Below are 11960 nucleotides of genomic sequence, written 5' to 3' on the forward strand. Positions count from 1 at the left end.
TTACAGTAAAAAATTAACCCCATTGAAACACGCAGATATGAAATTGTCAAAAAATAACTTTTATTACATTTTAGAGCTTGAATAAAGTCTCTGGTTTTTGGGCTCCTCGAAAATACACGCTACGATTTTTGGGCTACAACCCTTAACTTCAAAAATCAACCCCTCTCTACCACGTAAATACAACTTTGTCTGCAAATAAATTTTTGTAGCATTTTTTAATGGAAATAGAGTCTCTGATTTTTGGGCTCATCGAAAATACCCGCTACGATTTTTGGGCTTCAACCCTTAACGTCAAAAATCAACCCACGTTGATACTACTTTGTCGAGAAATCAATTTTTCTAGAATTTTTCAATGGAAATACAGTCTCTGATTTTTGCGCTCCTCGAAAATATACGTATTTTCGAGGAGCCCAAAAATCAGAGACTGTATTTCCATTGAAAAATTCTAGAAAAATTTATTTGCAGACAAAGTTGTATTTACGTGGAAGAGAGGGGTTGATTTTTGACGTTAAGGGTTGAAGCCCAAAAATCATATCGGGTATTTTCAAGGAGCCCAAAAATCAAAGACTGTATTTCCATTGAAAAATTCTAGAAAAATTTATTTGCAGACAAAGTTGTATTTACGTAGTAGAGAGGGGTTGGTTTTTGACGTTAAGGGTTGAAGCCCAAAAATCGTAGCGTGTATTTTCGAGGAGCGCAAAAATCAGAGACTTTATTCAAGCTCTAAAATTTAATAAAAGTTATTTTTTGACAATTTCATATCTGCGTGTTACAATGGGGGTAATTTTTCACTGTAAGGGTTGGAGCCCAAAAATTGAAGTGTGTATTTTCTGGGAGCCCAAAAAAGGCCCAAAAATATCCCGTTAATAAATAACTAAAAATTTTCCATTTTTCTAAGGGGGTTGATTTTGGAAGTTAAGGGTTGGTTTGTGGAAAATTTTTTTGCGGATCTTAAGAGCCCAAAAAAAGCCAAAAATTCTGGTGTAATTGAATTTTAATTATTTAGTGATTTAAAGAAGTGGAGGTGCTGGGTTAATGTAAGCTGGCACCTCCACAAGAAAATTGATTTTTTGAAAAAAGTAAAGGAGCCCAAAAATTTTTATTGCAGCCCAAAAAAAGTCCAAAAATAGCCAAAAATTCTGAGCTATGAAAAATTCACAAAATTTTGAGGAGCCCAAAAATCAAAGACTCTATTACCATTCAAAATTCTAGAAAAATTGATTTTTTGACAAAATAGTATCTACGTGGGTTGTTTTTTGACGATAAGGGTTGAAGCCGAGAAATCGTAGCGGGTATTTTCGAGGAGCCCAAAAATCAGAGACTCTATTTCCATTAAAAAATGCTACAAAAATTTATTTGCAGACGAAATTGTATTTACGTGGTAGAGAGGGGTTGATTTTTGACGTTAAGGGTTGAAGCCCAAAAAACGTAGAGGTTATTTTCGAGGATCCCAAGAATCAGAGACTTTATTTCCATTGAAAAAATCTAGAAAAATTCATTTTTTGATAAAGTAGTATCTACGTGGGTTGATTTTTGACGTTAAGGGTTGAAGCCCAAAAATCGTAGCGTGTATTTTTGAGGAGCCCAAAAATCAGAGACTTTATTCAAGCTCTAAAATGTAATAAAAGTTATTTTTTGACAATTTCATATCTGCGTGTTTCAATGGGGTTAATTTTTTACTGTAAGGGTTGGAGCTCAAAAATCGAAGTGGGTATTTTCTGGGAGCCCAAAAAAAGCCCAAAAATATCCCGTTAATAAATAACTGAAAATTTTCAATTTTTTGAAGGGGGTTGATTTTGGAAGTTAAGGGTTAGTTTGGGGAAAATTTTTTTTGCGGATTTTAAGAGCCCAAAAAAAGCCCAAAATTTTGGTGTAATTGAATTTTTATTATTCAGTGATTTAAAGAAGTGGAAGTGCTGGGTTAATGTAAGCTGGCACCTCCACAAGAAAATTGATTTTTTTAAAAAAGTAAAGGAGCCCAAAAATTTTTATTGTAGCCCAAAAAAAAGCCCAAAATTCTGAGCTATGAAAAATTCAAAAATTCGAATGTGGAGGTGCTAGCTTAATGTACCTATGAAACGCGGCAGTGGCGCCGCTATATGCATGAGAAGGAAGTGTTAAGTGGAGAGGGAAGATTTGGTGAGTCTTCCCTCTCTCCTAAAAGTCGCGTTTATCGGGTCGACTTCCACCGCTCGCCCTGGAAAATCTAACTTTTCAGAGTGAGTCCCCTTTCTTCGGCGCACGTCACATATAATGTCGCAACCGCTCTCGCCCTACTCCCCTGAGAAACTGCGGAGCCAGCTATTCTAGGAAGGCTGATAACGGTGTAACTAAAAGCGTGAGTTTGGTGTATTAGAAACTATTGAAGTATCAGAAATTTTAATAAAATGCTCAATCGCCCAAACGAGTGATAATAAAAATACGATAAACAAAGTTTCTATTGAAAAGAAGGAATAGATATTCATTAAGTAGCATAATTATATTAAATGTTATTCAAAAATTATATGGATATGTACTCTGTCTCAAATTTTTAGATTTTTTTCTGATCTGATTGTCACTGCGATCGGTATAAAAACATACTGCAACCACACATACACTATAACGCACTCGCCGCGCGTTTGTACAAGCAATCTAAAGCATGTGTGCGGGCCATGTGCCCAGTTTCTTAGATTTTTCGGGTGAGCTTGTGAGTTGTCTGAGAATTAATCCTCAATCATTCGTAATATTTTTTTAATTGTTGACGAAAAAAAGGGATTACAAATCGTAGATTTCAAATTATTTATGTCTTACGGTCCAATCGTAAATCGAAAAAATAAATATGAGTCAAAAAAACATGTTCTTCGAAACTCAGATATTTATTTAGTAGAAAAACTCCTTTTTAAACTTCCTGACGTTTCGGTACACATGCGTACCTTTTTCAAAGGTTCTTAACCTGAGTTGATGATAGTTTAAAATAGTCAAACAGATCAATTTTCAGTAAAAAAAAGTAACATTTCAGTCAATTGTTTTAAAAAATGAATTAAAATTTAGTCATTTTTTAGAAGTCTCAAAAAATTTTTCGAGACTTCACTCGATTAGAACTACATTTTTTTTAATTTGTATGAGAAATACAAATTAGCGTAGTTTAGGACAGACGAACAGAAATTTACAGTTTCAGAAATACATCAATTTGAATTCAATAAATATCAACGGTCGAAGAAAGGATTGATTTGTTTTTCAAATCATTTTACAAAAAGGGATTAATCGTTTTTTTAATTTTCACATCAACATCGTCAATTATTTCTCAAAATTCCCAGATTATGTATGAAAATTCATCAATATTCGATACATTTTCTTTTCTAGTATTCGAGATCCAGCTAGTTCATGACTTTTTCATAGACAACTCTTTTTCGTGTAGCGCCATTTTTAGAGTTCCAGCATACTTCATTTAACTATATAATATCTTTGTTTTAATGATTTATTTATGTGATAACATATTGATAATTGATAACTGATTTTTTACATTCTAATCATTTATGACTGAGAAAGTATTAAAATTGTCCGAAATTTGAAACCCCTGTTTTTCAACGGATCTCCAGGTTTCGAGACCCCCTGAATCAAAAAATCAAGTTTTTACGATGGCGCCTGTATGTCTGTCTGTCCGTCCGTCAGTCCGACTGTAAACACGATCACTCTAAAAAAATGTACGAATCAAATCCATCTTTGGCATACTTTTTTTAGGTCCTAAAAGAAAGGAAGAGTTCTATAACCGACCATTTTTGATAAAAATTCAAAAAGTGAGCGAATTTTGAACATTTTTGAGACCACTTTTTCCTGAATTTGAAAATTCTATGTACGAAAGTTGATCTATGTATGAAAATTCTATTCCATTCTATTCTTTTTGAAAAAGCTACAAGATTATCATAACAAATTTTTGGATTTTCTTGGAAAATTGAAAATTCAAATTTTGATTGCACCAAAAATAATGAAAAATCAAAAATTCTATTTTGTGGTCAAACTATGTAGGATACAAAAAAAAAAGTAACAAAAATTGTTATCCTAAAAAAGATCTACAATTTCGTTAAGAATTACTTCTTGATAGGACGCGTACTTTTTGTTTTATTCGTGAAAAATAACATTGAAAATAAAAACAAAAAAAATGTGTGAAAAAACGGCGAAAGTTACGAGCAAAAAAAGATTCAACAAAACCTATTTACAAATGTATGTCGGAAGACGAGCGCGCAGCGCGAGTGTCACGATGAGAATGTGTACCTCAAAGCCTACAGAGCTTTGAGAAACTTAGTCTTTGACCATAATTAATTAAGTAGGCAATTTAAAATATCAAGATGCATAAAAAATACTGCCATATAAAGGAGATCTTTTTCATAAATTATTATTCAAGCATTACAAATGCAAAGAGTAAGTATTCGAGTGTGAAGCGCGAGATGTAATTATGACCGAGCGCGAAATGCAAGGTAACTCATTTTCGGGCGCGAAGCGCGAGATTCAATCGCCGCGAGCCCTAGGCGCGCTCAAACTTGCGAGCGAAACGAGCCGCGCGCGCATTGCGTGATGAGAATTCACCCTCGAAGCGGGCAGATTTTTACATTCTTATCCTTTATGATTGAGAAAGTATTAGAATTATCCGAAATTTGACATCACAGTTTTTAAACGGATCTTCACGTTTCGAGACCCCCTGAATCCGAAAATCATGTTTTTGCGATGGCGTCTGTCGTCTGTCCGTCCGGCAGCCCGTACGTGAACACGATAACTCTCGGGAAAATGAACGGATCAAATCCATCCTTGGCACACTTTTTTTAGATCCTAAAAGAAAGGACGAGTTCGTTAACCAGCCATTTTTGATAAGAATTCAAAAAGTGAGCGCATTTTTAAATTTTTTGAGACCAGTATTTTCTGAATTTGAAAATTCTATGTAAGGATATTTATAGCATTGAAAATAACAAACAATTTATCCTCATGACTTTTTTCGATAAAAAAAAAATTCTCAAAGTTATAGCGTTTTCAAAATTTTTCAAATCAACCGAAAATCAAAATTTCATGCCAAAAAAACGCACGATATGAAAAATTTTTAAGAGAAGAAAAACATTTATTTTTGAAAGCCCTATACGATTATCATTATCAAACTATGTAGGATACGAAAAAAGATGAATTAAAAAAAAATTTATATCCCAAAAAAGATCTACAATTTCGTTAAGAATCACTTATTGATACAACGCGTGTTTTTTGTTTTATTCGTGAAAAATAACAGAAAAAAATAAAATAAAAAAAAATGTGTGGAAAAAACGACGAAAGTTACGAGAAAAAAAAGATTCAACAATAGTATATTGTGCTATAAGTGCGGAAAGTAGGCAGTTGCACACGAGTTAGTTTTAACTGCCTATTTTAAGCTCCTGTAGCACACGATATTTTTTCTAATAAATGCGTGAAATTTTTGATTTATGAAACAATAAAAACCAATTTTTTAAAAAATAATTTTAATTTTTGGAAATTTATGGAAAAATTACAAAAATTACCTAAAAATTCCGGAAATTTTTGTAAATTTGTAAATTACCGAAAATTTATAGAAATTTAGTGTATCCGTAGCTTTTTGAAAGAAATTAAAAAATGTCTGAAAATTTATGGATAATTTGCTAAATTTCAAAATTTTCCTAAAATTTATGAAAAATTTGCTAAAGTTCCAAAGTTTTCAAAAATTTATGAAAAATGGGCAAATTACCAATCATTTCAGATATATAAAAGTTTCTAAAATTTTCGGTAATTTATCGATCATTTATCAGTCATTTGTGGTAACGCATCACTTCGAGTATATCCAATAACTATTATATAGCGGTTTTGGAATTGGCCTCTTCCCTCACGCAATATATGCATCGAAAATCGAACTTTTCGTGCGTGTGTTAGAAAAACCTGTTTACAAATGTCTGTCGGAAATCGAGCGCGAGTGTCACGATGACAATGTGTACCTCAAAGCCTACAGAGTTTTGAGAAACTTAATCCTTGACTATACTTAATTAAGTAGACAATTCAGAATATGAAGACGCATGTAAATACTGCAATCTAAAAGAGATCTTTTTGATGAAGTTTTATTCAAGCATTTCAAAAGCAAAGAATAAATATCCGAGCGCGAAGCGCGAGATTCAACCGTCGCGCGCCCTAGGCGCGCTCGAATTTGCAATATTTTTACCTAGATCAAAGATAATTATCGCTGGTTCATCTATTAAATTTTTTCTATGTATTTGAGGTATTACATATCAATAATCGTAAGCAGACAATTCGATGTTCCTCAATTAGAAAAACTTAAAAGTGACAATAATAATAATTTATGTTCACCTTTGCTAATAAGGTTTTGTTGAACAACATCGAACCATTGAAAAATCATTGAAAAGAAACTTTTTTACCTCAGAGGTTCGTCATTCTCCAATCATTTAATCATCATCAGTTGATGTAACTGACTCTTCAATATTTAGAATAATCTCTTACTTTTTAATAATCGAAATGGCTTTCTTGACGAAAAAGTGGATTGCTTAGCCCTAGGGATATATGTGTTAGTGATGACGTTGAAGTTGCGCGTTTGGTGTTGTGTGGCTTCGATGCACTTTGCGAACTGCATTTTTCGCAGAAGGGGTTTCGTCTAGCTGAGTGAAGAACTCGAGGCGTAAGGCTTTTGAATGTCAATGCCTTTGTCTCCGCCATCGTTGGGTTTCGGCGGCGATGAATTTTATGGTGTGGGTAATGGGTGAGAGTGCACGTCGCGAATTTGTCTCTTTTTCTCTGTGCGAAGTCCCTTTCTTGCGTGAATTGGCAGCGTTTTGTCGCTGGGACCCATCTCTATCAAATTGCGAGCCGGCGTTGTGGAAAGGTTCCTCTAAAATCCATTGTGCGCATATTTCTGCATGCGATAAATAGCTGCCCGGATAGCACACAAGTTTCCCTGAACATTTCCATTTGATGTTAGAGATTTTTTTCAACACAATATTTTTAAACTCAATTTAATACCCCGCCGAATAAGCTTTTTTGAATGAAATTGGATGAAAATTGGCAGTGTTGCATGAATTAAAAAATTTAGAGAATTTTTTGCTACACAAGAGCTCCCATAAAACCGCAGCCAAGTCCTAGAACTTTAGGCTCCTGCAGTTTCTCAGGGCCTAAAATCTTTAAATTCACACAACTCCGTCAATTTCCATCCAATTTCATTCAAAAAAAGCTCATGCGATGCGGCATTTAATTTAATTTTAAAATATTGTATTTAAAAAAATCTCCAAGAATCAATAATATCGTAAAAACATAGTCAAAGTTGAAAAAATGAAAAAAAGAAACATCGCAAATACTTTCAACTGCAGTCTCTTCAGTTTTCATTTCAATGAAATAAACAGAACACGGTCGGAAATGTCTGCATTTCCCCTTTTAAACAAAAAAATTAAAAATCAGATAAAAATGATCCAAGTTATGAGTTATTGTTTACATAACCTACCCAAAAACGGCTTTTTGGCCATAAAATGAAATTTTCGGGGCTTATGGTTAATTTCTCCCATACCATTTTGCTTAGTTTTATTATAGACCTACTAGGCCTTGACTAGAAAGGTCTCTACTAGACGTGCTATGTCTCCATAAAAAGTGCTAGTGCACTGTCACACAGTGTGATGGAGGAAAATATCCGCTATTTAAAATTTTCGAAGATTAACGCATTTTGCGTCAATGCCACACAGGGCACGGAAAACTTTGACGTATTTTGCGTCAATGCCAACGAAGGGGTTAAAGGCGTGCGCGGTCACATCATATGTCGGAACAGACCTGACAGAAATATCAAATTGAAGTGTGTTTACAATTTGCTTTTTTAAATATAAATTCGAAATAAAGTTTTTTTACACTATACTGGTATTATTAGTAATTTTAGAGCATATAGTTTAATATGCACAAATAAAGATACATTAGTGAATGTCCCTATTCTCCGAACATTCCAATGGAATGTTCGGGGAAATTTGTGTCTATTGGGGTAGGCTCATTTTGAATTGGATATTGACATCCGCAGCTTTTTGTTGCTGTTGAGGACCCATTCTCTGTCAAATTGCAAACCGGCGTGGCGTGCGGGTTCCTCTAAAATCCATTGCGCGCATATTTCTACTTGCGATAAATAGCTTTTTGCAACACAAGTTAGTTTTTCTTGCTTCCTGGGCGTGGTTTGGAGTAGCAAAGTAGGTCATTTTTGGTGGTGGAGTACTGTCTCGTCTTAGGACGATAAAGTGCACTTTATTGTACCTGAGAAATGCGCGCGCATGCGCGTTCATTACTTTGATCCCCGAGCACAGTTCTGCGCGGTATTTGTCCCTTTGAACTAACTTCAAACATGAGACATAATGTCATCAGATAATTCAGAAACTATTCTCTTATTAAATAAAATATCATGTGTACCAAGGCAGCGAATCCTTTTTACGGCGTAGACAAGTTCGAATAATAATTCATCTACGCCATTATTTCCGCTATTTTTGTATAGAAAATCTTTAAAAGAAAGTCAGACAATGATTAAAGGCGCAAGTCTATCCCGCCAAATCACGAATCGAATTATGACTATTTTTCGTATTAAATCTTTAAAAAAACTTGCTTATAAATAATAAAGTTCTGGTCAAGGTGGTAGCGAAGGTTACGCGAAATCTTTGGGAGGGGACGTGGCGAGGAAAGTTGGAAAAGTTGAGTGTATAAGTGTACGAGAAAGAGGTTGCAGAAGGAAGGAATGCACTCCGACCCCTAGTCTGGCTTCTGGATCTGGGTGGTTGGTGGTTGCAGAAAGAGGGAGACTCTAGGGTAGAAGGTAGAGGAGGTTGAGGTCGTCGGGCCCGCGGGAACGAGGCATTGACCTCCACTGAGTTAGGATGTCTGCCGGTATTGATTCGGTGCTGCTGTGGTGCAGCAAACTCGGGGGTGGCAAAATGGGAATACGGGAGTACCAGGATACCGTAGAGAGGGTTGCCTGTCTCTACAATGCTACAATACTAGGTAGAAAGAGGGAGAGAGAGAGATAGAGATAGAGAAACAACCCAGAAAGCTAAGAAGAGTGAAACAGATAGTTGCAGAGGGTTGAAGAGGGGGAGGGGTAAAAAGCAGCACGGAGGGTGCAACGTACTGGGGCAAACTTTCCTCATGGAATGAGGCTCAACCTGTGCCCACCTCCCTAGACCCACTCTTTCCCTTCCTTTCTCTTACTCTCTCTATTTCTCTTTCTCTTGCTTGGTATGAGCAAAAAGGAACCCCCTGGCAGACGGGGTGGTTGCCAACTTGAAAGAGCTATTGACGAGTACTGAGGACGAACCATCCTCGAAAAGAAGATTCGCAAAATGTTGAGGGTTACTTTCAGTAGAAAAAGCGAGCCAGACATATTTTCCAGGACATCCTTTTTTCTGAATGAGGTCAATACTAGGAAATGAAATATGAATGGGTCAAATATTATGGGGGGAGAAGTCGAATTTAGCTCATCTTTTATTTTATATTCGTTCTCTAAAACTAAATATTTTTCTAATTTTTCCCTAACTTCGTATTTTATTAGTGAAAAATAGAAATATCAATTTTATAGTATTCAAATTCAAAAGCAATAAATTTTTTTTGTATTTCTAGTACAAATTACACTCTAGGAAGTTTTGCTATTGTAGTAGAGATTACTACGTCCTCGAATTTCTGCTGATTTGTATAGACCGTGTTTTGATTCTGAAATAATTTGGATGGTGAAACTACTTTGGCTCATTTTTATTACTGAATCTTCTCTGAGTCTTCTCTTAATGACTTTGTTTAGTCTCGAGACTTTGTCAAAATTGTAAACAAAATTGTGGGGCTCAAGCTTATAGTATTCGCCGATTTGGTTTCAAACTCCATTTTTTGGAGAATAAATTGATCTTGTCCCTGAAATTATTTCGCATTTTTTTAGTAGAGATTTTTGTACTTATGAGGGAAATTTTGTATGAGAATACTTTTTTTCTTTAAGCTGAGATCGGATGAAGAAGTTGCTTAAATATTACGTAACATACTTCACGGTGTGAGGGGCGTCCTAGCAAAATGGTACAAAATGGTGAAAAACTTCAGGAAAGTCGAATACCGCCTTACAAACGGAAGAATCAATAACTATTTTTTCTCTACTGAATACTTTAATGAATATTGTAGTTAGACGAATTCGCGTGGGGAATTTACAACCAAAATGGATACAAAGTGCGAGCAATATGAAGCCACTGTGGCACACTTTCAAGCTAGACAAATTCAGTAACTAAAAACGCAAAATGTATTTTCTGATATTCTAATTTGATTTGTTTATTGTAAACTTATGAAGGAAACTAATTTACTAATGACATTTATAATTAATTAATTATGACCATGTAGATTATTACAAAAATTTCCATATTCAAATTAAGAAAAAATTATAGTTAGTTGTATACTGTTTAATCCTGCGAATTTCGCATACTTTTTCATTAAGGTTACTCTTATCATTGGTCCTTAAATTCTTGCCTAATGCATAGAGTGTTATAAAATTCACGTCACTGAACAAATGGTTCAGCAAATGTACAATGTGCTGAAGAATTTGTTTCATTAGTGAAATTTGCCTTAGGAGCAAATACACGGAGAAAAATGGAACGTGTGTTTAGCCATATCTAGCCATATCTAGCCATATTTAGTCTCGATCATCTTAAACTGGCTGACCCGATCATTGTAAAGAGTGAATTTGGACATCTCGGATGATCGATCTGGTTGTCTCAGACATTCCACTCAATCGTATCGGACGTGGTAATTTCGGATGGTCGATTCGATCATTTCAAAGGGTCGCCTTGATTATCCCGAAGTTTTCTAAATTCCAAATCTGTACTAGCATGAAGTTCTACCATGTAAATAGTTGGAAATCCTTTATCAATTGATTTAAAATAAGTATTGTGATAATAATCTTTAATAAAAAATTACTAATTCGTGTAAAAGTAGTTACAAATGTAATTAATGAGAAAACATTCATGAATGAATTTATTTTAACGCTTTGTATACCAATTAGTACTATTTTACTGATGACTGGTATAGAATAAAAACTATTCATGGATTGATAAAAGTCATCGTACCATGCAATTAGTATAACTTCATATAAGAATTCAGATATGGAGTATACCGAGGGGCTGTTCACTCAGAAATCAGGAAGTCAGACTAACAATGACTGCCACAGGAATAACGAAGATTTCTTAGAGACCTCCCTCGGACTAACTCCAGATTTCTTGTGACTTACCACGAGACTCCGGCGAAACGTTAATCGCGCGGTAATCGCAACATATCTCCCGAGTGTTCCCGACAGAGTTACGAATCTTTCCGACAACGCAATAGAATTTAGAGATTCCTACTGCCCTCCACAGGGTCTTTCGTAAGTCCAGGAGTCACCTGAAATTTCAGTGACCAGCCCCTCAGAGTATACAATATTCAACATGGTATTCAGAAACATTACATAAATTAATTAATTTAATTTGCTAAATTTAATTTTCTAAACACTGTAATTATAAATTCATAGTTTTTTTATCATATATAACTTATTATATAGAATTTATATGATAACTTACTGGACTGCACTTTACCCCGAGTAAAAATGCTTCGACTTGAGTTCGACGCGAATTGCATATCATAACAACGATTAGCTTTTATGACAGTCAGAATAAGCCTTTATGTTAGGACAGGTATACCGTCGAAGTTATAAACCGCTCGACTTGCAGTCATAAAAATTCGACACAAGAGATAAATTTATATCTTCAAGACATACAAACTTGTCTCCAAGACATAAATTGAAGTATGGCTCCATCTCAAAAATGATACGTGCTCAAGTCGAACTTTTCCATTTCAGCATGTCTTGATTGGGGGCATATATATATAATTAAAAATTTGTCATAAGGACAACCGCAGGATTTCGCCGGGAGCGGGTGCTAATCTGAAAAATTGCACCCGCTTCCAGCGAAATCGCG

This window comes from Belonocnema kinseyi, chromosome 6, assembly GCF_010883055.1.
Source record: "Belonocnema kinseyi isolate 2016_QV_RU_SX_M_011 chromosome 6, B_treatae_v1, whole genome shotgun sequence".
In the NCBI taxonomy this organism is placed as follows: Eukaryota; Metazoa; Arthropoda; class Insecta; order Hymenoptera; family Cynipidae; genus Belonocnema; species Belonocnema kinseyi.